The sequence below is a fragment of the Macaca mulatta genome, chromosome X, assembly GCF_049350105.2.
Source record: "Macaca mulatta isolate MMU2019108-1 chromosome X, T2T-MMU8v2.0, whole genome shotgun sequence".
In the NCBI taxonomy this organism is placed as follows: domain Eukaryota; kingdom Metazoa; phylum Chordata; class Mammalia; order Primates; family Cercopithecidae; genus Macaca; species Macaca mulatta.
The window spans coordinates 46,341,778-46,368,571 of record NC_133426.1 but is presented as its reverse complement, the minus strand read 5'-3'; the positions used below and the strand labels follow the sequence as shown (position 1 = coordinate 46,368,571).

Sequence of the window (26,794 nt, the reverse complement as noted above, 5' to 3'; positions counted from 1 at the left end):
CCCAGCCCTGCCCACTGGGTGAAACTGCAAGTCGAGAGCGTGGGAAACCAGCAAGTTGAGAGAGGATCCAGAAGTAACCCCTTCTAAAATGGGAAAGATGCCTTCCGAAAGGTGACCAAATTCTTGTTTTAGATGGTGGTGTTAACTTGGGAGGTCGGAAGGGAGGCAGGTGGGAGAAGGGACATGTCCCTTTCGAAAGAGTCCCTTTGTTTCCTCTGTGGAGCACAGCTCTGTGGGAGGCATCTGCTCTTTACCCATAGACCGGATGGCCTGGTACTGGTCTTCTCTAGACTGAAGGTCCTCCACCAGGTCTCCTGCTGCTGCTACCTAAGAAAGAAATCTCACAAGGGTGTTAAAAGGTAATTTCCAGAAAGAGGTAAAATCGTGACCGTTATACAGATATAAAAATGAACATGTGTTAAAGACTTTTACTTACATAACTGAGGGAACCAGGCAGATGTTATAACTGGTTTAAAAAAGAAACAGCCCCAATTTATATGGAGTAAAGGAATTTAGAGATGAATTGCAAATGGAGGCAAACTGTTTATTGCCCCCCCGCCCCCCGCCTCCGCCCCCCCCCCCCGCCTCCGCCCCCCCTCCCACACACACAGGGGGAAGGAAGTCAATTGAACCAGATAGGACAGGATTTGCATATCTATCAGTGACCTACAACTTACAGAGTGGCAAATAGCTCCAGTAGAATCAGAATCAGATAAAGCCTGAAAGCATGTACTATAGGCAATAGTTTTCTATTGAAGTGTGAATTTACAAGGGCAAGAAATTTTGCTTTCTGAATTTTTAATTTTTTATTATTTATTTATTTATTTATTTTGAGACAGTGTTTCGCTCTGTCACCCAGGCTGGAGTTCAGTGGCGGGATCTCGGCTCACTGCAACCTCTGCCTCCTGGGTTCCAGCAATTCTCTTGCCTTGGCCTCCCAAGTAGCTGGGGTTACAGGCATGTGCCACCGTGCCCGGCTAATTTTTGTATTTTTAGTAGAGACAGGGTTTTTCCATGTTGGTCAGGCTGGTCTCGAACTTCTGACTTCAGGTGATCCACCCGCCTCTCAAAGTATTGGGATTACAGGCGTCAGTCACCGAGCCCGGCCCTAAATACTTTCTTAAGGGAAGTGTCCCCTCCATTCCCCTACCTCTTACCCCCTACCCGAACATACACATACTTTTTTAACCCAAGAGAGTGAGATGAACTTGAGAATCTTTGGTCAAAGTTGCCTCCCAAACCTCCACAATATTCTACCTTACTTTATTTCCCTGTCACATCAAAATGCATACAATCGTGGTTGGTTTGTTTCTTGGTGATTTGAGGATTACAAAGAGGCTGTCTTGACCTTGTCATCTTGTTCTTTCTCTCTTACAGCACTTGGCCCTAAAGAGAAAACACTAGGAGGATGAGAACTGGGAACAGAGAAGCCACTTGCTCTGCAGCTATTTGGGCCAGTAAGTTCCCTAATCTTTATTTATTTATTTTTATTATTTTTATTATTTTTTTGAGGCGGGGTCTTGCTCTGTCGCCCAGGCTGGAGTGCAGTGGCCCGATCTCAGCTCACTGCAAGCTCCGCATCCCGGGTTCCTGCCATTCTCCTGCCTCAGCCTCCTGAGTAGCTGGGAGTACAGGCGCCCGCCACCACGTCTGGCTAATTTTTTGTATTTTTAGTAGAGACGGGGTTTCACCGTGTTAGCCAAGATGGTCTCGATCTCCTGACCTCATGATCCACCCGCCTCGGCCTCCCAGAGTGCTGGGATGTTCCCTAATCTTGATGGTCATCCTGGAGCTTATTTTCCTGAGAGTCTCTAAGTGACTAACCGCATCATGTAAAACTAAGAAGAAGGATGTCCTGAATTTTCCTGCTTAGAGAGCTTGTTTTTCTTTCCTGTTGCATCAAAGGGGTCTGTTAAGCTTTCTAAAAGTACTAATCTGACCTGATATCTGAAGTAACAGATAGGAATTTGGGCTCTTTAGATGGAGCTCTTCCCCCATACCTGCATCTAATTGAAGAGGCTGAACTTCAAAACAAAATCATGTTGAAGAATTCATTCTCGTTCCCAGATTTAATTTCTTATTTTTATATTGTTGCATAAGAAATCTACTCTATAAAGCGTCTATTTTCCAATTTGGAAAATCTTGTTTTAGGTTCATTTCTTTAAAGACCAACAAACAAAAACACCCAATTCACTAGCCCAGGTCTTTATGCACCGCCATTCCCCCTCCCCGCCTCCATTTTTCAATGGAGTAGTGATTGTGGGGCCGCTGCTTGAATTTTACTCTATTCTTTATCTAATGAACAAAGGCAAGGCTGGTGATGCTGAGAATGCATGAGGGAAAAAAAAGATATCACAATGACAGCACACTCTGCAGCGTTCCATCCAAAAGCAAGTTAGTGACTCACTGTTCCGTAAAGCACAGGGCAGATTCTTATATGGAAAAACTGCCCTTAGAAGTGCGTGTGAGACCCTAGTCTGTGTAAAGGAATTTACTCTGGGTTTTCTTCACATTGGCACTCAGGTATGCGGGTGTGGGTTCACAGACATTCCTTTCTGACTCATTACCCACTTTGCCCCTGCTCCCCGCCCCCTTAGTGCTTGAGGCACTTTTTCCAGCCTTCCCTGGGCTGGGGCAGAGATTGATGGTATCTTGGCACTCTCCAAAGAGACGCTGTGCCCCTTTGCACTTTCCTTTTGTGGCTAGTCCTTAAGACTCGCTGCCAAGCTTGGTTAAATGGACATGGCACAGCTGCCACTGAGCTGAAAGCTCTTACCTACGATGGGTTGTGGTACAAGTAGACTCTTCTGTTAGTCTGCCACTCAACACGTATTTATCCACCAGACAGACAGTGAGATAGTGAAGGGGACCAGAATCTGCCACCCTAGAATATACCACTTTGGCATAAGGATTGTTTTGATTTGAAAGCAATTGGCTCTCTGCCTTCCCCTTTTCTGTCTAAAAGTAGGGCATAAATTTCTCTTTGAAAATTTACAAATTTCCCTTTGTAAAGGTGTGTCTCCCTCTCCTGTACCAGCAAGAAAACTACTCTGGAGGCAACGCTTAGCACCCAGGATGTCTCTTATCCACATAACAAACCTTACTAAACGACCCTTATTTCCTGTACATTTCCTATTCACCTTCCTATAATTTATCTCCTCCCCAGAAGCCCCAGATTGCTTTGCTTTTGTCTAGCCTAAGATGGTATATAAGCCCAAATTCTAACTGCTTCCTTGAGTCACATTTCTTTGTGAACTCCTGTGTGTATGCACATACTTAAATCTGGTTTTTTTCTGTTAATCTGCCTTTTATCAGTTTTATTTGCAAGTTTCAGCAACTGAAGTTGAAACTGCCTTTGCAAAAATTATAACAGTGAGAAAATTGTGACAGTGAAAGAGCTCTGATCCAACCAACTCTATCTCACCTTTAACCTCCAAACTGCCCTTGATCAAGGCATGGGCCAAGCTAACTTTGGGAGAAATTTATAGTTTAAATGATAATAGCCCTTCCCAAAACTAAACTGCCTTTATAAAACTAATGAAAGGCCACCAGGTTGGGAGCATGATTGGGGCCTGAATTCCACTAAGATGTAGGCATAAATGCTTACCAGCCATTATTCTGGAAGCCACAAGATTTGCAACTTCCGCAATTACTCCTGTAAATAACATCACTATTGTAGAACCTAACATTGGCCTTTTGAGATGTCTTTTCAGATTTTTGCATTTCTGATGATCCAATGGCCCCATCCAGACTGGAGACACCAACTCACTGACTCAGCTGGTCTTGTGGCCCCCACCCAGAAGTGGACTCAGTGCATGAGGACCATTTTCCACACTCCTATGATTACATCCCCAACCAATCAGCAGGACGATTTCCTAACCCCCTGCCCACCAAACTGTCTTTTAAAGAAACTGGCTGGGCGCGGTGACTCATGCCTGTAATCCCAGCACTTTGGGAGGCTGAGGTGGGTGGATCATGAGGTCAGGAGTTCAAGACCAGCCTGGCTAAGATGGTGAAACCCCGTCTCTACTAAAAATACAAAAAAATAAAAATAAAAATAAAAATTAGCCGGGCATAGTGGCAGGCGCCTGTAATCCCAGATACTTGGGAAGCTGAGGCAGAGAATTGCTTGAACCCAGAGGCAGAGGTTGCAGTGAGCCGAGATCGCTCTACTGCACTCCAGCCTGGGCAACAGAGCAAGACTTTGTCTCAAGAAACAAAACAAAACAAAAAAACCTAGCCTCCACATTTTCAGAGAGGCTCATTTGAGTAATAATAAAACTCTGGTCTCCCATTTAGCTGGCTCTTCATGTATTAAACTCTTTTTCTATGGCAATAACCCTGTCTTGATAAATTAGCTTCATCTGGAAAGCAGGCAAGAAGAACCAATTGGGTGGTTATATAGGGGGCTTCTAGCATGGCCTAGTGATGCAGAGGCCATGGCAGATGAAGCCAACTTTCCCTATCTGAGTAGAGGACTCAGGGGCCCAGAGGAGTCAGAAGGGGAGATGGGAGCCACGGATGAGGAGGAACTCCTGGAAAGGTCTGAGAAAGAAGAACCCTAAGTTTAGCATCTTAGGTCCTGAAAAAATGGTTGAAGGAGAGGAAAATATGGAGAAAAAGAGTATTGTGACATGAACCTGCCCCTGTGCCCTGAGTTCCTGGGAGTTTCTTGTTAGCTTCTGTGTCCTGTTGTTCTGTATCCTCTGCAAAGGAAAGATGAAATCTGTTGCCAGATAGGCGATGGGGTTCAGGACACACTACCCCAAAAGATGGCATCTTGTCATATTGAATAAAATGGCAGAAACTGGAGGATTGGTCTTAACTTTCCCCATACTTCTCCCCTGAAGCAGATTATAAAACCTAGGGAGGACTCTCTGACTGATATGGTTTGGCTGTGTCTCCACCCAAGTCTCATCTTGAATTGTAACTCCCACAATTCCCACATGTCATGGGAGGAACACATGGTAGGAGGTGATTGAATCATGGGGGCGAGTCTTTCCTGCACTGTTCTCGTGATAGTGAATGAGTCTCATGAGATCTGATGGTTTGATAAGGGGAAGCCCGTTTTGCTTGGCTCTCATTCTCTCTCTTTGCCTGCCACCATCCACGTAAGATGTGACTTGCAACTCCTTGTTTTCCAACATGATTGTGAGGCCTTCCCAGCCACATGGAACTGTAAGTCCATTAAACCTCTTTCTTTTGTAAATTGCCTAGTCCAGGTATGTCTTTATCAGCAGCATGAAAACCAACTAATACACTGACCTTCCCCTAAAGTAGGTTATATGACCGTCATCTGAAAGATGCCCTTCTTAGACCTACAGGGAAGGAAAAAGCATCCTTATCTCTGAAAATGGAGGAACACAGAGAAAAATTCAAACAAACAGGCCTTGTTAAGTCCCTGCCCTGTTTATTACCATGAGATAATATTCTTTGTCCTATCATATTGCTCCATGACTGTTCATTCTTCATCAAACCTAGAATAAAAACACTCAAATTTACTTGTTTCTTTGGTCTTCATTTCCTTATTTCCTTATGAAGGCTCTCATGTCACATAAAACTTATGTGAAATAAACCTGTATGGTTTTCTGATTAACCTGCTTTTTGTTATAGGCCATAAACCTAGGATAGGTAGAGAAAAGGATATTTTTCCTCCCCTACATGGATCAAGATGCAATCACCACCATTAGTAGTGCTTTGCTTGACTTTGACTGCCTAAGAAAAGTTAGTGGAGGCCGGGCGCGGTGGCTCAAGCCTGTAATCCCAGCACTTTGGGAGGCCGAGGCGGGCGGATCACAAGGTCAGGAGATCGAGACCACTGTGAAACCCCGTCTCTACTAAAAATACAAAAAATTAGCCGGGCGCGGTGGCGGGCGCCTGTAGTCCCAGCTACTCAGGAGGCTGAGGCAGGAGAATGGCGGGAACCCGGGAGGCGGAGCTTGCAGTGAGCCGAGATCCGCGCCACTGCACTCCAACCTGGGCAACAGCGTGAGACTCTGTCTCAAAAAAAAAAAAAAAAAAAAAAAAGAAAAGAAAAGTTAGTGGATTTGCAGCCACTCACCCACTCCCATCCCCATTTCTATTAAACACATGATTTAACATTGTGCTAGAACAGCAGAGATTTGAGCTCTTCTTAGAGGCCCCTGTAGCATGTTGCTTCTTCTGAGAGAGAGCAAGACAGACCCTCATGGCCATGCATCCAAGGTTTGCTGCCCTGAGGGCCACTGCTTTTTACCTTTACATTGCTGCCTTAATGAGTCCCAGCAGTCCAGGAAAATTTCCTGGATTCAGACATTCCTATTATTCTGAAAATTTGTTTTTCCTGCCCTCCACTCACAGAACTGCTTAGACAGAGTGACTATATATCACTAACTATAAATTCATAATCAATTAAAGAAAATAACTTCTCTAATCCAAGTCCAAAGGCTAATAACAGAGGCCCAGGGATTCCTGAGCTATCAGAGGGAGGCACTAGGCTAGTCTCCCAGTGAAATCAAGCAAAGACAGAAATCATTAGAGGAGCCATATTTATTGTTTGAATTTTATGATGGTAATTTGATTCTATGAATCAAAAAAAGGAAGTTCACATTGGTTCGGTGTGGCATGTGATAAACCACAGCATTGCTATCTACATTTTTTTTCTTTCTTTATGTTCAGTGGCCTCTCAATAAAGTGAATATTTTGAGTTTTGCAGTACCAGATACAGACATAGGTTGTAAAGAAGAAGAGTTTTACCACTTGTTAAAGAGATAGGAGTAAAGCAGCAAAACTCCATATCTGGAACATTTCTGGGGGTATATTGCTTATCAGAGTGTTCAGTTATTCTAAGGCCAACTTCATTTTCTATGGTTTTTCTTTCTTTTTTTTTTTTCATTTTTATTTTGAGATGGAGTCTTGCTCTGTCACCCAGGCTGGGATGCAGTGGCGCGATCTCGGCTCACTGCAAGCTCCGCCTCCTGGGTTCACGCCATTCTCCTGTCTCAGCCTCCCAAGTAGCTGGGACTACAGGCACCCACCACCACACCTGGCTAATTTTTTGTATTTTTAGTAAAGACAGGGTTTCACCATGTTAGCCAGGATGCTCTCGATCTCCCGACCTCGTGATCCACCCGCCTCAGCCTCCCAAGGTGCTGGGATTACAGGCGTGAGCCACTGCACCCAGCCTGGTTTTTCTTAAGAAAGCATTTGTGGAAATATCCAATTACGAGTACAAACTACCTCCCGTGAATAATCTGTGATGTCTGTACTGATTTCCCATGGATGTATATATAGTCAGATGGTTGAAATCTTGGGCACCATCTCCTCTGACATAAACAATTTTCTGTGAAACTTTCCATGTTAACCAGTGGGACCTGATTCTCAAATCTGATATAAATCTAGCATACACTCTTCTCTCACACAGGGTCTTTGACCCTAATTGTTTTGCTATTATACTGAAAGTACACACTCTTTTCTCCTAACCATGGGCCCCAATTCCTACACGATGAGGACAAACTGCAGAGTGTCAGAGGGTAAAGACCATTGCTTTTCCTCCTTGAAGACTTTCTATGAAATTTCATCTTTCTGCTCTGTGGATAGAGTTTTGTGTTGGGAAAATAGTTGAACTCATAATTTGGTCTCCTGGAGTTAATTTATAATGACTTCATATTGATGACTTTTTTTAACCTCAAAGAGGAAAATGGCAAGCCCTAAATGCCTGTTTTTCTCCTGTTTTGGCCCAAGTGGGTAACTGAGGCTCAGTTTACACACATCAAATTACCAAAATGCTGTCTTATATATAGTTCTGAAAGATAGAGATGGATTTGTAATGTTTTTCAGACCTGATTCAGAGCTCGATTTAGTTTTTCTTTTTGGTATTCAGCCTATTATATTCGTCATAAAAACAGGCACTGTGTGTGCATAAGTAAATAATTTATAACTTTCCCCATAACTCAGGGGAACCCACCATAGTCTTACTGTCTGCCTTTTGCCTTCTCATCTCTATACCTCCAGGTCTCTAGTGATCATAAAAGTGATCGAAGCCCTGATCTGATTTTATCACAAAGCCATTCTTCTTTGTGGGTACTTTGGTTCTGGAGACAGAGAATCATGAGATCAGATAAAGCCATGTGGAGGGCTGAAAGTTGGCTGGAATGGCGCTTGGGGCCCAGTTTATGCTGTTGGAGCATTTCCTGTGTGCCCTTTGAAACCTCTGAACCCAGCTCTTCAAAGTGAGAGCTTTGTCTTTCCGCTGAACACATATATTTGCTACTTATTATCTTTTTCTTGCCATCTCCACCCTTACTTGACTCAGCCAACATCGATATATCAAAGCAAAAGCATTGTTCTGACTGAGTCATAAGTTATACTTTTACCTGACATTATCTGGCTGTGTAGAAATGAAAGCATAAAAATAATGGAGGTTTTATGTACAGGTCTACACACACACACACACGCACACACACACACACACGTCTTCTTCTTTGCTTCACTCATCATGCTCTCACTACTTCCACTGTTTCTCTCCCCAACTCCTGCCCACTCCCACTCATAGCAGTTTATTAAAGAAGCATGTTTTCTCATGAGCCAATTGGGTAATTTTTCAAGTTGAACCCCACTAGCATTATAAATGCCGTTATAAATGCTTGCTTTTCAAAAATTTTTCTTTCCAAAACTTTGTTTTGGGTCAGAAAATGTATTTCTCTTTAGAGAGAGCCAGTGTTGCATGAGGAAATCGAAGCTGATCTCTGGGTGTGTGTTTGTGCTAATTTGCTGTACAATCAAATACAGATATAGGTTAATAAATGCTGTTCTTTGATCTGTTGCTACAAAGGATTCATTGTAAATACATTACTGGATAAATGAGTTACAACTTTGTAACTGTTTCTTGCAAACAGTGCCCCATGCCATCCATTAGCATGTACAAGAAGTGATACATTTGGCTTCAGCCTGCCTGGGTATTACTTTGCTGATTTTTTTAATTTTTAAAATAACTGGCCGGGCGCGGTGGCTCAAGCCTGTAATCCCAGCACTTTGGGAGGCCGAGACGGGCGGATCACGAGGTCAGGAGATCGAGACCATCCTGGCTAACACGGTAAAACCCCGTCTCTACTAAAAAATACAAAAAACTAGCCGGGCAAGGTGGCGGGCGCCTGTAGTCCCAGCTACTCTGGGGGCTGAGGCAGGAGAATGGCATAAACCCAGGAGGCGGAGCTTGCAGTGAGCTGAGATAGCGCCACTGCACTCCAGCCTGGGCGACAGAGCGAGACTCTGTCTCATATATATATGAGTTGGTGAATGACATAACAAGATTTGTATTCTAGAAAAATAACTGGCATGCTGTGGGGTGTGGAAATGAAGTAAAAGAAGTCTTCATGTGAGAAGTTACATGTCCATTGAGTCTAGCAGATACCAAACAATCACATTAAAATCCTGAAATAATAAATATAGAATTCTACCCTGTCTGTCTCACTCAGTGATTGTAGGCAGAGGTATGTTTCTTTTTACTCATAAATGTATAGTCTGTGTAATTAAGTAGCAAAGCCATTTGAAAAGTCACTGTTTAAATCACAGGACTTATCTAGGTGTGACAAACAACCCATGGTGATGAGAGATTTAGAGCCAGTCTCTGTTGAGTGCTGATGTGGGGCTGATGTGGACTCTAGGAGGCTTTGTGGGAGAACAGGGTAAAGGCTTTGGTTCTGGAGAGAAAGTGATACGCCCTCAACTATGTATTTCAGGTTTCCATGGTCAGTTTCAGCATCTAGGCCTTCCTCCTATTACCTGCCTTGTGAGACTGGAGGGCAAACTGGAATCCAAGAGATACAATCCCGAAGTTGCTTGAGTGTCAGACAAATGAAAGAAAAAACATTTCCCTCCCTCCTTTTCTTTCTTCCTTCCTTCCTTCCTTCCTTCCTTCCTTCCTTCCTTCCTTCCTTCCTTCCTTCCTTCCTTCCTTCCTTCCTTCCCTCTCTCTCCCTCCCTTGCTCCCTTCCTCCTTTGCTTCCTCCCTCTCTCCCTCAGTCCTTTCCTGCCTCCATCCCTTCCTTCTGTTGTGGAAGAAAACACGTTTCCTTTATCCTCTTAGGTTCAATACCTGGGACTTGCAAATTAAGCTGACAAAAGACAAATTAGCGGGAGAAAAGGTACAGTTTTTATTTAGTATTTTTATGCACATGACAGTTCACAGAAAAGAAGTAAGTCTCAAAGAAGTGGTTATAATGAGGGCTTATATATCATTTTTATGAAGGGCAATAAATTGTGAAAAAGTGGCTAGAAAAAGCAAAGAGTTGGAGCTTCCAGGGTTATAAATGGTGGGAAAGTCACTAGGAAGTATATGGGGGGAACTAACAGAAGAGAAGGATTATTTTAGTAAAATCTGTTTATGCAGACTGATCTCAGCGTCAACTCCCCATCTTCAGTGATAAGAGTTATGCTTCTCTTCCTGATAAAGGGAGGGCACCTTTTTCATGATAAATTTATGCCCTACTTTTATGCAGACAAAAGGGAGGCAGAGAACTTTTGCAGCACCAGTTGATTCTCAGTTGCTTTCAGCTCAAAATAATCCTTATGCTGAAATAGCATATTTTATGGTGGCATATCCTGATCCACTTCACTTCCAACCTTTTTTTTTTTTTTTTTTTTCCTCAAAGATGCATTGGGTGTGAGGTGTGCTTTTGGGAAAGTATGGATTATATAATTCCTAACACAGGCTGGTTTGTATTCCGTGGATAAAGACTCCAACTCTCAGATCCCATTTAGACGATATCCTTGCTAAGTCAGCCTTCAACTGTAGGTCATTCACATAAGCCAAACTGATCATCCAAGTGATGAGGCATATGAGAATATTGATAATCCACAAAGTGCTAAGAAAATACAAATTATATGGTTTCACTTTTTACATTATTAAAATAAATCATTTAAAAATTATTAGGCCGGGCGCGGTGGCTCAAGCCTGTAATCCCAGCACTTTGGGAGGCTGAGACGGGAGGATCACGAGGTCAGGAGATCAAGACCATCCTGGCTAACACGGTGAAACCTCGTCTCTACTAAAAAAATACAAAAAAAAAAAAAAAAAAACCACTAGCCGGGCGTGGTGGCGGGTGCCTGTAGTCCCAGCTACTCGGGAGGCTGAGGCGGGAGAATGGCGTAAACCCGGGAGACGGAGCTTGCAGTGAGCTGAGATCCGGCCACTGCACTCCAGCCTGGGCGACAGAGCGAGACGCCGTCTCAAAAAAAAAAAAAAAATTATTTCTCTGCTGCTTCCTATAGATAAAGGCAGCATTGCCCTCCTCTCCCGATCTGTTCCTACTGCGGGAGGAAAGATGGAGCCAGCGAACTGACTTCTCGCTCACAGCGAAAATCAGAAGAGGTCCAATACTTCTCTAGTCTGAATCAGTTGACTCTCATTTGTTTTTATTTTTTCTTGTTTGCCTTGATCTACATTGCAATCAGTATGCAAATGTGCGCAACACGCGCTCCCGAGCAAACCCACTCAACAAAGCATATTGGGCTACATCATTGCTATAGTGATAAACTTGAATCTGCTCAAATCTGTGAAGGAGCACATCATTCAGACACTTCCACGCTTTGTTATTATTAACAAATTACTTATGACTCACCTCATACAGGACCCTAACAACACCTGTGATTGTGACTAACTGTTCCCAGCCTCAGTCTGGTGATCAGGAAGAGAATTGTTCTGTTTTCCTTTGCATTGATTCCAGTTCTGGGAGGCTTCCAGATCCTTTTAGTTCAATAGAGTTCTATTTAATTTCATTATACTTAGATACTCAGATGGGCTCAGGAGATACAGACATAAATCGCGCCTGCTTACCACCTTCCGGATGCTAGCCACCTTCCTCATGCTAACCGCCTTCCTCACGCTCACCACCTTCCTGATGCCCACCGTCTAGTGAGAAACTGCTTCCATAATGCTTTTCCTAGGTGTCTCTCTACGTTTCTTTTATTGGTCCTTTCTGGTTCCAGATTTCTCTTTTTTTTTTTGAGACGGAGTCTCGCTCTGTCACCCAGGCTGGAGTGCAGTGACCATCCTGGCTAACACGGTGAAACCCCAGGTTTCTCTTTTCCCCCCACTGTGGAGATTCCAGCAAGCCTTGTAGGAAACCTTTCAGACGTGTCTGAGACTCCTCTTTGCTCTCACAGCCCTCTGGCTTTATCTTTATTTACCAAGATACGTTGTAATTGCATCTTACTCTATATGCCAGGTGCTGTGCACTTAACCCTGCTTAATCCTCACAACCCTATGAAGTAAGCGCAGATGAGGAGACTAAAGCTGAAAAAGGACCGGGTGCAGTGGCTTATGCCTGTAATCCCAGCAGTTTGGGAGGCTGAGGCGGGAGGATGGCTAGAACCCAGGAGTCTGAGACCAACCTGGACAACACAGTGAGACCCTGTTTCTACAAAAAAATGTTTAAAAAATTAGCCGAGTGTGGTTCCATATGCCTGTAGTCCCAAGCTATTCGGGAGGCTGAGTTGATAGGATAACTTGAGACTGGGAATTTGAGGCTGCAGTGAGCTGTGACTGGGCCACTGCACTCCAACCTGGGTGACAGAGCAAGACCTTGTTTCCAAAAAAAAAAAAAGCTAAAAAGCCAAGAAGCTTGTCCAAGGTCACATCAGCAGTTGCAGAAGAGCTGTAGACTGAACTAGGTAGTCTGACCCCAGAATCTTTGTACTATTCCAATAATTAAGTAAAACTTGGTAAAACCTATGATATACAACCATCAAGTGTGTGGTATTTAAGCAAACATGTGATTTTGGCCTTGATTATTTGAAGACACTATACAGGCACTTCTTCTGTTTCTACATATCCATGATGTATTACTCTGAGTCTTAAGAATATTTTATGACAGCTATATCCACTGAAATTTTGGTGCATTTATAACAAGTACTTTAGAAAAGTACAAATACATTTGAAAGGACCTGGTCTTGTACCCCTTCCCTTCACAAGGTGTACCAGGACACTAGCCTGACAAGGGAGCATTTTCATGCGGTTCATCAACTTGTTGATGACATCAAACCCCATGCCAGAGCCTACACAGCGGATTCAGGCCCGGGGCAGAGCCCTGGAATCTGAACAAAGGCTTTTGTGGAGAAACAGCCTCCATTGTCTACAGAAGGAGGGAGAATCAAGGGCTGCCTGATATACCAAGAACGATGGAGGCAATTGAGCAGGGTGTTTCACAGATGGAGACATCAGTGTTAGCTGTGTGGTTAATCTGTAGCACCTACCACATGTGACCCTTCATGAAGCTTTGAGTCCTGTAAATACAAATGGATTTTTTCAACCCACTTTGCATTTAAAATTGCCCAGATCTGGAAGAAATTGGTGGTTACCATGGTAGCCAGCCTACATAGCAGACAATTTTTTAATGTATTATTTTCTTTGCTTGGGCTTCAATTAATAACTCGTGGGGGCACTTCCACAGAATATGCTGAGATCCACTGGCTAAGAACTGAGCATGTAATTTATCTTCCAATTACGAAGGCTTAGACCAAGGATTGGACTGGCAGGGGACCTGGAAGGTCTATGGGCCTCTACACATTTCTGGGGTAAGTGGTGTTAGAAGGCAATCAGAGCAGGCAAAAGACTTCAAAGGAATATAAACCTGTCATGTGCTCAAGAATGTTCATGCAGCCAGGTGCAGTGGCTCAATCCTGTAATTCCAGTACTTTGGGAGGCCGAGGTGGGCAGATCACCTGAGGTTGGGAGTTCGAGACGAGCCTGACCAACATGGAGAAACCCTGTCTCTACTAAAAATACAAAATTAGCCGGGCATGGTGGCGCATGCCTGTAATCCCAGCTACTCGGGAGGCTGAAGCAGGAGAATCACTTGAACCCGGGAGGTGGAGGTTGCGGTGAGCTGAAATCATGCCATTGCACTGTAGCCTGGGCAACAAGAGTGAAACCCCAACTCAAAAAAAAAAAAAAAAAAAGTTCATGCATACTCAAAAAGGCCCAGTGTTGGAAGAAAGAGTACATATCTTCCTGTTCAAAAGAGCCCACTCATGAAGCAGGAAGTCTCATGTGTTTTTTATTCTTCTGTTCTTTCTCTCCTGCCTTCTTTAGTAGTAAGTGGATATTTTCTAATGTACCATCTTAATTCCTCTATTGGTTTTTAAGCTACATTGGGGTTTTTTAAAAAAAATTAGTGGTTAGTCTAGGGATTAGAATACCTATCTTAATTTATTAGAATGCACTTCAGATTTACACTAAATTCCAGTAAATATAATAATTTTTCTACAAGGGAACTCCTTTCCTCTTCCTTTGTATTATTGTGTAGCAAAGAATTTAACCTTACCCAAAGAGATGTCTGGCCTTTGCCCTTGACTTCTAGGAGGCAATCTCTAAGCCCTTGGCATGTCATGCTTGAGAGGTTATTTTTTGTTTAGGGTGGGGCTGGCCATTCCAGAAAGTCTAACAATGTGATTTAGGGTGGGGGCTTTGGGTCATACAGTATCAGCTAGACCTCCTGAGGTACTGGAAACTGAGATTAGCTATGTGGGCAGTCAATGGTGCCTATGTGATGGAGTCCCAAGATGGACTCTGGGCACCAAGGCTCAGGTGAGCTTCCCTGGTTGGTAATACTTTGTGTGTGTTGTCATACATTAGTGAAGGAAAAGGAACACAGTCCATGACTCTACAGGGAGAAGACCACAGAAGCTCTGCATTTGGAACTTTTCCTGGATTCTGTCCCATTTGCTTCTTCCCATGGCTGATTTTGATCTGTATCCTTTCCCCTGTAATAAACAGTAACCATAAGTAGAACAGCTTTAGGGAGTGTTCTAGTGAATTTCAAACCTTGGGGTGGTTTTAGCAAACTCTGAAACTTGCAGTTGATGCCAGAAGTGAGAGTGGTCCTCTGTGGACTGCTCCCTCCAACTGTAGAGTTGGCCAACTTTTGTGGCTTCTACTGTCATATATATAACATGTCAATATATGTTACAAACCCAGTAATTCTGTCTTTTTCTTTCTTTTTCACTTAAAGGAAGCACTCTGTGGCTTCTCTTTCGCATATTTGAATTGCCAGCATCACTACTCTTGTGCTTTGGGGCCATTATTAAGTAAAACAGGTGTTCCTTGAACACAAGTACAGTGATACAGCAGTCTGATAACTAAGATGGCTACTGAGTGATTATCAGGCTGTAGAATAGACAGTGTGGATCCGCTGGACAAACGGATGATTCACATCCTAGGTGGGATCCAGCGGAACAGCATGCGATTTCATCAGACTACTCAGAATAGGACCCAACTTAAAACTTCTGACTTGTTTATTTCTGGAATTTTCCATTTAATATTTTCAGACCATGTTGACTGTGGGCAACTGAAACCACGGAAAGCAAAACTGTGGATAAAGGAGGACTACTGTATTTATAATAGTAATAACTAAAATGTAATAATATCTAAAATTAAGTGCTAATTGTTGCCCAGGAACTATTTTAAACACTTTATATTCATTAACTCACTTAATCTTTATAACAATCCCATGAGGTGTGTATTATTATTATCTCCATTTTGCAGATGAGGGAACCGAGGCTCAGAGAGTGTAAGTAACCTCTCAATAAACATTTGCCAAACTATGTTTGCTAAGAGAATAATAATTTGAAAAGTCTGGGCACAGTGGCTCAGGCCTGTACTCCCAGTCCTTTGAGAGGCCAAAGTGGGAAGATTGCTTGAGCCAAGAGTTTGAGACCATCCTGTGCAACAAGTGGAGACCCTGTCTCTACAAAAATTAAAAAACTAGCCAGACGTGGTGACACCTGCTTGTAGTCTTAGCTACTCAGGTGGCTGAGGTGGGAGGATCACTTGAATTCACTTGAACGGAGGCTGCAGTGAGCTATAATGACGCCACTGCCTCCAGCCTGGGCAACAGAGTGAGACCCTGTCTCTTAATAATAATAATAATTTGAAAAAAGTCAACCTCAGAAAAGGCAGCCAAGTTAACTCAAGTCTCCAATATAAAAAAGCCTGGGGATGCAGGGGAGACTATGGGGTTTGCTGGGCCTGCTCTGATATTGAGGACACAATGATTTTGTGGCTCTAATGCTATGAAGCAGCACCATTTCTCACATGTCAGTCCATGGCTCGGTCATTTTATCCAGAGGCTTTGGGTGGTAATAGGGTTGGGACTTGAGCCTCTCCCCTTCTTCCCCCTCCCAGAATTGCTAGAGCAACTTTCTGAAAGTGTGCTGCTCGGGTCACAAAGTAGCTTCTTGCAAGGGGTATGTGCATCCTCGGGGTGGAATCTTTTGCTATTTAAACTTACTTCTCGGTGGCGGAGCAGCAATGTATTTTTGAGACTGCAGTTTTTTCTTTCTTTCTTTTTAAATGTTAAAGCTAGAAGCCTGGAACTATCCTGGAGCGTTTTCTTGTATAATTTCTAGCTTTTTGAAAAAAGTGTTAGCTAGAAGAATTGAGTCTCAGCCAGGCAGGCCTAAACTAGACACGTGGAGGAGTGCAGGGGCGAACACTCACACCAGTCTAATCACTGTGGATTGGGTGTCAAAGCCCTGGCATTATGCTGCCTTTATCTATTCTCCTTAACCCCACACTTGTCCTACTATCAAGGGATGATGTGGAAGAGCCTTCAGGAAGATGTAACTCTTTCCTTGGGGCTGTGACCATTTTATAGACTGATTTCCAGGCTCAGAGGGCACACAGCACCAGGGCCTTCACTGCATTTCTTCCTAGAAGCCAGCGACCAAAATGCATGTGACAGCTCAACAATTTTTCTAGCAGTTGGTTGCTGCTGCTCACTCCACCCACAGAAAGAAAAACTAAAAGGAATTTTATTCTTGGTGTCGCAGTTACTTTTTGGACAGGGGCAACTGCAACTGTGAAATGGCTGAATCAGGAAACTTCCTCTGTCTTTAAGACAAAATTGCTCTAGGTTAGTGTAATTAGGGATGTGAAGCCTTTCTTTCCAACCCCAAATCCCCTAAAGTTCTCTTATGTAAATATCTGCCCCCCTATTTCCAACTGTCTCCTCTCAAAAGCCCATCCTTTATATAACTGGAGTCAGATTGTTTCATTTTATTAGGTTGAACCATGTGAAATGGCTGATAGTTGGTTCCGCCTAATCTAGTTAGAGAGTTTCTTTTGAGAAACAGAGGAACACCACAGTGAATAAGAACTGGAGGCAGCATTACTTCTTGGAAGAGAGGCAGTGAAGCTGGAGGAAAGCAGCCCCCAACACTGTTCCCAGGTGCCGGCACTGCAGCCTGTGTGCAGATGCCTAGACTCCAGCCTGAGCCTGAGAAGCAGATGCTGGCTGGAGTTGGGAGGAAATATGCCAGGCTCTGAGGAACATCAGCTTCGCTAATGATTCGCAAAACCCTATGAAGTCAAAGCAGGTTGTTGTGGTTGAAAAATGCAAAACAACCGTGTCTTCATCAGAGTTACAAAACATTGCCCATATGTACACACTAAGGAGCACTTTCAACCTGCTGTATTTCCTTCGCTTGGGCAAATACTGAGCTTTGATTTCTTTCTTTTCTTTCCCCCTCTCATGTTCTTTATGGCAGTGCTTTCCCAGACTAGAAAGGTTTGCAATTCCCTCACATGCTTCTCTTAGGCCGAGCATGGCTATTGCATGACTTAAATCAAAGCAATAACGAAACCAAACCAAACCAAACAAAAACGCAATAGCTCTGATAGAGCATGTAGAAACTAGCTGGTTGGGAAACAAATGTAACATTTTAATCTGTTAAGGATTGAGTTCTAAGTTGATTCATGCCAACGAATAACTAGGAAAATGAAGATCACAGTTTGAATGGTTGAGTTTTGCTTTTTCTCCTTAGGATCATGGTAAAGTTGCAATTTATGCACGTTTGTCACAGCACAGGCCACATGGTATTTTATTGGGATTGATTTAGCTAAAGGCCACTGATGGATGGAATTCTTCAGATTGTGTATCTTTTTCAGCAACCAACATGCTACTAAGGAAAGACCCTCTTTTCCTTGTGTCCTCATGAAATTTGCACCAAATAGAAAGAAATCAGAGAAGGCATTCAATTCTTGGGTGGTGGCGCCATCGGCCTCTGTACCCAAGAGCTTCTCTGCAATGTCCCAGAAGACTGATCTTACTCTGGTTGTGGCTCTTTGTTATGCAAACTGCAAGACATCCGGTGCCACATTAGTGATCCTGGTCTTGGTTCTGTTGTAGAAAACTTCAGTTTACTTGAACCCAGCCCCACAGAACACACTGGAAATAGCTCACTATGCTAGTGAAGGAAACAAAAATATTTCACCCCAAAATATACTTCTTTGACGTACTTTGAGATGACTGTTCAGAAGACCTGCGAACACAAGTAGCTCTGCAAAGCTGTCTTTTGTTAGGGAGATTTACATCTGTAGAGGAAATAAAGTGAAGTAAACAACAGATGCAAACAGGCTTTCTCTGAAGCCTCCCCTTGTTTGGGTCCAGGAAAGATTAACTGAGCCTGACACCCATCTATTCCTCCTGAGGGTTGCTACCTCTGAGGTTTTATCTGCATATCAAGACTGCCTTTGCTCTGAGCTTTGGTTAATGGATGCTGGAAAAAAAAGACCGCCTTTGTTAGCCAAGCCTGTCCTCTTCTCTCCCTCCTATAATCTGTCTTGCCACTATAACATGTTTTCCCACCTTCTAAGCCCCTGTTATTTCTGTAATCTCAAGATGGTATAAAAGTGCCAACCATTTGGCCATTTCTTTGAGGGTTTTTTTGTTGTTTGTTTTGAGACAAGGTCTTGCTGTGTCGCCCAGACTGGAGTGCGGTGGTGAGATCATAGCTCAGTGAAGCCTCGAACTCCTGGCCTCAAGCCATCCTCCCACCTCAGCATCCAGAGTAGCTGGGACTACAAGGGCATGCCACCACATCCAGCTAATTTTAAAATGTTTTGTAGAGATGGGGATCTTGCTATGTTGCCCAGGCTGGTTTAACTCCTGGGCTCAAGCAATGCTCCCACTTCGGCCTCCCAAAGCACTGGGATTACAGGCATGAGCCATCACATCTGGCCGAGTTTTTATATTTTGTATGACTCCTGTGCCCATATGCGCATTAATAAAATTTGTATGCCTTTCCCCTTGTTAATCTATTATCAGTTTATTTCACAGACTCAAACTATCAAACCTTCAGGGGAAATAGTAAACGTTAATGTTTAAAATTAAAGTTAAAAAAATTAAAGTTCCCTATACTGGGTAACCCAATGTTCTCTACTTATCTTCTGTAAGGATTCTTATCACATGGTTAGTAATAGTAAAATTTGTTGTAGTAGTTTGTTGTTAGTAAATGTAGTAGATTAGTTCAATTAATAGCTCAATTAGTTAATTAAACTATTTTTTCTTCTGTAAAACTGGTAATAATACTTCCTTACAAAGTTGTTGCTATAAGAATTAAGATTAGATTAAGCCAGACTCGGTGGCTCACGCCTGTAGTCCCAGCACTTTGGGAGGCTGAGGTGGGTGGATCACTTGAGGTCAGGAGTTCGAGACCAGCCTGGCCAACATGGTGAAAACTTGTCTCTACTAAAAATACAAAATTAACCAGGCATGGTGGTGCACACCTGTAATCCCAGCTACTTGGGAGGCTGAGGCAGGAGAATCACTTGAACCTGGGAGGTGGAAGTTGCAGTGAGCCCAGATTGTACCAGTGCACTCCAGCCTGGGCAACAAGAGTGAAACTCTGTCTCAAAAAAAAAAAAAAAAAAAAAAAAAAAAAGAAAGAATTAAGGTTAGATTAGTTAGACAGAGAACTTAGAACAGGGACTGACACTTAGCAGATGCTCAAGAAATGTTTATCATCTTCAACTAAAAAGAAATCCAATCCACCAATTTAAAACGTTTACTTTAGGATGATATAGGAAAGCTGAAATCCAGCCAAATTCTCCTTTACTTCACTTGGTACTGGTTCACTCACCCAACTTCAAGAACTCCCAGCCTCGCGTTCTGGTGCTGGGGGCCTTGGGTGTGGTTTTCACCAGCTCCCTTTTAAAGTAGCTGTTCTTTAAAGCTTGGCTTAGAGCAGCAGCAGCAGCAGCAGCACCTAGGACTTGTTAGAAATGCAAATTATTGGGCTCCAGCCCAGCCCCACAGGATCAGAAGCCCTGGGGACGGGGGCCTAGCGAGTTTTGACATGCTCTGCAGGTGATTTTGAGAACTACGGAGGGAGCTAAGGGGAGGGGGGATATCTTGACTTTTTCCCTCTGGGGGTCACTGTATTTCCTTTCTTGTCCCCTTCTTTATCTGGAAAAAAAATAGTTAGGGTTGGGGAGGGAGAGAGAAAAGAAGAGAAAAACAAAACTAATCTTTGCTAGTGATATGGGAGGCGGGCAGGGAGGTGCTGGGAAGGGAAGGGCATGGTCCCTAGCTAGGGCCCCACCCCTGGACCTGTGCCCACGGACCTAGGTGAGGACGGGCATTTTTGGTTTCTTGCTTAAATGTTGCATTTCCCAAGACCACCCTGGCCCATCATGCCCCCATCCTGTGCCTATAAAAACTCTGAGACCCTAGCAGGCAGAGACACAAGCCGCTGGATGTCGAGAGGAACACATTGGTAGAGGAACTCACAGGTGGCTGGATGTCGAGAGGAACACACTGGTGGAAGAGCACACGGACAGGCACCAGCAGACAACCGCACGCCAGCAGCCCGTCAACCAGCACAACGATGTGGAGTTTGGCCGGGTCAGTCAGAGGGGAGTCCAGCTGCTGAGCAGCCCGACTCCAGGAAGAAAACACCTTCCCACTCCATCTCCCTTCTGGCTCTCCCATCTTCTGAGAGCTACTTCCATTCAATAAAACCTTGCACTCATTCTCCAAGCCCAAGTGTGATCTGATTCTTCCGGTACACCAAGGCAAGAAACCCTGGACGGCTAAACTGAAAGAGCACCCTGTAACACACACCCACTGGGGCTTCAGCTGTAGCCCCACAGCCTGCCCGTCTGTATGCTCCCCCTAGAGGTTTGAGCAGCAGGGCACTGAAGAAGCGAGCCACACCCCCATCACATGCCCTGTGAGGGGGACAAGGGAATTTTTCCCGTTTCACTAGCAGATGTCAGGAAATGCCCTTCATCCAGCCCCTCAGTTCCCAAATGTTTCCTTTTTCCAGGGGATCTAGTGTTTCAGCTCCAGTTTGCTCCCCTTGGCCCATGTGGTACAGGCATCATCAGTCTATCCCTGGATGTTGGGCTTTAGGCAGGAGTCACATTTTTTTTTTTTTTTTTGAGACGGAATCTCACTATGTCACCCAGGGTGGAGTGCAGTGGCATGATCTCGGCTCCCTACAACCTACGCCTCTTGGGTTCAAGTGATTCTCCTGCCTCAGCCTCCCAAGTAGCTGGGATTACAGGTGCCCACCACCATGCCTGGCTAATTTTTGTATTTTTAGTAGAGACGGGGTTTCATCATGTTGGCCAGGCTGGTCTCGAATGCCTGACCTTATGATCCGCCCGCCTTGGCCTCCCAAAGTGCTGGGATTACAGACGTGAGCCACCACGCCCAGCCAGGCGGGAGTAACTTTTTCTCTCATCTTCCTTCTCTTGTTATTATTGGAGTTAGGCATATTTCCCCCGAAAGGCTCACCTTCCCTGCACTCTTATTATGCCTAGCCCCTTCCTTTTGCTCATCACATCTTGAAGTCCTAGCCCCAAGGAGGTATGGAAAAATAGGATGAAGTGGAAAAGAGTGAGGAGCTACCAAGCAAAATGGGTCCGCCCTGGGATTTGGTGTTCAACAGTGAATAATAATTTTCTGCCAACTTCTGGCTATGGACTTTCATTCAGGTTGTTTAACTTGAAGCATTTTCACAGTTCTGCCATCCTATCCCTACCCAAACTCCAGGAGAGTACTCCTATTCCTCAGTAGTGTACAAGAGTACTCAACAGAAAGGACAAGAGTGCACTCACAAAACCGGTTCAATTGTCCCATGTAACTGATATTTACAAGTTTTTTGAATAAACATAGAAGTTGACCTTCCCAGTCTTAAAACTTGGAACTTACATCTGTCTCATCTGAGTTCCTTCATGTTATGGGTTGGCTCTGTGTCCCCACCCAAATCTCATCTCGAATTGTAATCCCTGCATGTTGAGGGAGGGATCTGGTGGGAGGTGATTGGATCACGGGAGGAGTTTCCACCATGCTGTTCTTGTGATAATGAGGGAGTTCTCACAAGATCAGATGGTTTAAAAGTGTTTGGCATTTTCCCCCTCACTCTCTCTCTCTCCTGCTACCTTATGAAGAAGGTGCTTGCTTCCCCTTTGCCTTCTGCCAATTGTAAGTTTCCTGCTGCCTCCCCAGCTATGTGGAACTATGAGTCAATTAAACCTCTTTCCTTTATAAATTACCCAGTCTCACATAGTATCTTTATATCAGTGTGGAAACGGACTAATAGACTTCCTCAGGAAACCGACCCTCAGGCAAGGAACTGAAACTCACCAGATCACTGCATCCACACAATGAGATGCCAGAGCCCTCATTCATCATGGCTGCTTCCTTACCCCTCCCTAATTCCTATTTTCCTGCCTTTCTTGCTATATAAACCCCCAATTCTAGTTGGTTGGAAATTTGAGACTTTATCTCATGTTCTCCTTGGCTGTAGCACCCGATTAAAGTCTTCTTCCCTGTCATTCTCTCAGTGATTGTTTTTTGTGTGGCGAACAGCAGGACCTAGACCAATCCCTGGTGTTTGGCAGCACTCAGTGTACAGGAGTATTGGTAACACTTAGTGTACAGGAGTACTTAATAGAATATATAGGAGGAGAAGAATACTGTTCCTTTTTTTTTTATTATTATATTTTAAGTTCTGGGATACATGTGGAGAATGTGCAGGTTTGTTACATAGGTATACATGTGCCATAGTAGTTTGCTGCATGTATCAACCCGTGATCTGCGTTAAGTATTTGTCCTAATGCTATCCCTCCCCTAGCCCCCCATCCCCTGACAGGCCCCGGTATGTGATGTTCCCCTCCCTGTGTCCATGTGTTCTCATTGTTCAATCCCCACTTATGAGAGAGAACATGCGGTGTTTGGTTTTCTGCTCTTGTGTTAGTTTGCTGAGAATGATGGTTTCCAGCTTCATCCATGTTCGTGCAAAGGACATGAACTCTTCCTTTTTTACAGCTGCATGGTACAATGCTCTTTCTTACTCCTCAGTAGTGGGTACCCCCATCTGTTGCTGAGATTAAATTACCAAATACAAAGCACACCTGAAAATATTAAGCATCCTTTAGGAGGGGAGTGAAAAAAGCTGGGTATGGTTTACCCGCAAAGTGGACTTTTTATTCTCATTAAACATGCAAAGCAAACCAAAAATGAAAAAAGTTTGCCTTTTCCCAACACACTTCTGTGCCCTATACCGCTCAACACTTACAGCAACTGTCTACTTTAGCGAAAAGTGATTCCATTTCAATGTTTCCCCAGCAAATGGTGATAAAGAATGAAAATTGGACGTGTAAAACATCATATAGAATTTTAAAAGCATTTATTTAAAAAAACCTCTTTATTATTTCAAACAGAATTTCAAACATAGAAAAACACAGACAGAATAGTATAATGAAAATCCACTGACTCATTACCCAGCTTCAACAACTTTCAACTCATGGGCACTCTTATTTCATTTATGTCCCCATCCCCATCTTTACCTCCCATATTTTTTGGAAGCAAATCTCAGATGTCATACTATTTTATCTACCAATATTTCAGCATGTATCTCTAAAAGGTAAGAATTTAAGAAAATATACAGCCACAGTACTATTATCACACTTAGAAAAAGGTAACAAAAATTCCTTAACATCATCAAGTATCCATTAAGTGTTCAAATTAAAAATGTTCTCATACATAGCGTAAATTATTATTATTATTTTTGAATCAAGGTCCAAATAAGGTCCACACATTGCAATTTGGTTAATAGGCTTTTAGGTCTCTTTAAATCTATAATCTCTCTCTCTTTTTGCAACTGATTTGTCATTTAATATGTTCTCCTGTCCTCTGTACTTCCTGTAAAATGTTATTTGAACTAGAGGCTTGATTAGATTTGGGTTTGAGGGTTTTGTTTTTTGTTTTTTGTTTCTTTGGTAAGAACGCTTTATATGTAGTATTGTATATAGCATATTTCACAAACAAATATTAAGGATTACAGATATATCAGCTATTTTGAGTTACACAAATTCCCATTTTACTTCCATCACAGCAGATTCTCGAGTATCTGTATTATCTCCCAATGTATTTTAACTCTTCAGAAATTTATCACTTTTTCTGTAGAAAAAAATTCTGTGTGTGTGTGTCTGCAGCTGTGTCGGGTGGGAGGGCATTAAGCTCTAAACTAGAGTAAGGCCCATTTAGTAAACAGTTAATGCCTTTGCTCTTTTTATTTGCAAATGTTTTTGGAAATGTTTTCCAGAGGTAAAATCTAGCATTAGTCAATCAAACAAAAACGATTTCCATTACTATTCTAATTCAGAATGTCTAACGGGATTCCCAACAGCAATATGATATTCATCTATAATAATTTTATTTTCTTAATGTTTTCTACAATTTAAATTTCTGTTTATCTAACTAGATGGTCTTTAAGAATGCCCTTCAAATCTGTTGTTGGCTAATTGTAGAAGAATGCTTCCTAAAGGTTTTGCCTTCCTAAAAGTTTAAGCTGTGGGGAAAAGAAAACGGGTCCAAACTATGTTTGCAAATAAGTGTGTATCCATATTGTCAGGTCACAAGAAAAGGAAGTAAGATACCAATAATGTTTGATCATAAAGGGAAAACAATTATTTGTAAGTCTGATTTAAATTTCTATTAACTTCAAATGTGAGCTTGGCGATACATTTCCTTAGTTATATTAGTTTTCTATCATGGCTGTAACAAATTACCAAAAACTTAGTGGCTTAAAGCAATGCAAATTTATTATCTTATAGGTCTGGAGGTCAGAAGTCCAGTGTGGGTCTCAGTGAACTAAGATCAAGGTGTTGATAGGGCTGCATTCTTTCCAGAGGCTCTGGGGAGAATTAATTTTCTTGCTTTTTTCAGCTTCTAGGGGCCACCCACATTCTTTGGCTCATGGTCCCATTCCTCTAGGCTCAAAGCCAAGAGCAGCAGGTTCAATCCTTCTCTATTCGAGTCACTCTGGCCTCTTGTTCTGCTTAAGGACTCTTGTGATTATATTGCGTTCACCCAGATAACCTATGATAATCAACCCTATTAAGGTTGATTAGCAATCTTAATTCCCTTTGCCATATAACATAACATATTTGCAGATTGTGGGGATTAGGAAGCCAGTGTCTTTGGGGGGCCATTATTCTGCCAACCACGCAAGCCAAATAATGTTTGACATCTTTCCAGATTTAATAAAACCAAGTAGCTGGGTTAAATATTTAAATATTATTGTTTTTGTGACCGGTCTCATTTCTTTGAGCAAGGCTGGATATAAATAAATAAATACATTTGGTTTAAATGCTGTTTTGATATTGAAGAAAAACATGAATCATTATCCTATTTTGCACCAAATAAGAAGGAACACGGATCTTCCATCCTTGTTTCTGGTTATTGCCTTCCATTTTTCGGAAGGAAGTAGTTAAGCAGATCTCTCTGAGTTTCTAATTTAAAGCACATTGTTTAGCAGACGTTTTCTGTCTTTAGTTTTTAGAAATTTGATTTAAATATATTTGGGTATGAATATGAGTTTATACTATTTGGGTTTTGCTCAGCTTTTTGAATCTATAGGTTTATGGGTATTTTTAAAAGCAAATTTGGGAAAAATTTAGCCATTATTTCTTTGAATATTTTTTTAACCCCACAGTCTTTCTTTTCTTCTTTTGGAATTCTGATGACTTGAGTATTAGATCTTCTGTTATTTTTCCACAGGTCTCTCTCTCTCTTTCTCTTTCCAATCTATTTTCTCTCTGTTGTTCAGATTGGATTCTTTGTTTTGATCTATCTTAAGATTCACTGATAATTTCCTCCGTCATTTCTATTTTACTATTGAGCCCTTCCAGTGAATTTTAAATTTTGGTCAATATATTTTTCAGTTCTTTGTATTTTATATTTATTTGCTAACACTTTCTATTTTTAAATTTCTTTTAAGAATATTCATAATTGCTTACCGAAGCATTTTTATGATAGCTGTTTTTGTAGATTTTGGGGGATTTTTAACACATATAATCATGTCATCTGGGACTAAAGACAATTTTATTTCTTTTTTCCTAGTCTGTATGCCTTTTATTTTTTACCCTTGCCTTATTGCATTAACTAGTAATTCCAGTACAATTTTCAATAGGAATGGTGAGAGACGACATCCTTGTCTTGTTCCTGATCTTGGGGGAAAACATTCAGTCTCTCACCATTAATTATTAAAACCACCTCTGCAGAATTATAAGTAATGAGAGAAATCTAACATGACTGACTCCGCTCCATCTTGTTTCTAATGTCATAGGCTAATTTTCTTTTTTTCTTATACTAGCACAGAGGCCAAGATAACTACGAGAGGAATTTAGTTTATAGTTCAACTTTGAGACAAAGGAAACTGACCCCCTCCTTGTTTGAAGATTGACGCCACATTCATAAGGCTAGGTTAAAATTATGGTAGGGGCTTGAACTTTGCTAAAGAATGGGCAGAGTTAAACAATCACCTGCCATTGCTTACCGTATTTTCCTATAAGTTGCTTACTGCCCCAGAGTCACGTTACCAGGGGTCACAAGATTTCTAACTTCCCTAACTACTCCTATAGATGACATCACTATTGTGAAACCGAAAGAACTGGTCTTGGAGATATTTTTCAGATTTAGCATTTTGGTACACCAAGAGATGCCATCAGATTTTGAGAAGC

The 26,794-nt window shown here is 42.5% G+C and overlaps 1 long non-coding RNA gene across 1 annotated transcript; it reads left to right on the top strand.

Moving 5' to 3' along the window:
- On the top strand, positions 1–22,318 carry LOC106995198 (uncharacterized). Its single transcript, XR_013412811.1, has 5 exons — positions 1–111; positions 1,378–1,457; positions 14,615–14,730; positions 16,571–18,978; positions 21,461–22,318. It is a non-coding gene; the product is annotated as an uncharacterized LOC106995198 (long non-coding RNA).
- The last annotated feature ends 4,476 nt before the right edge of the window (positions 22,319–26,794 follow it).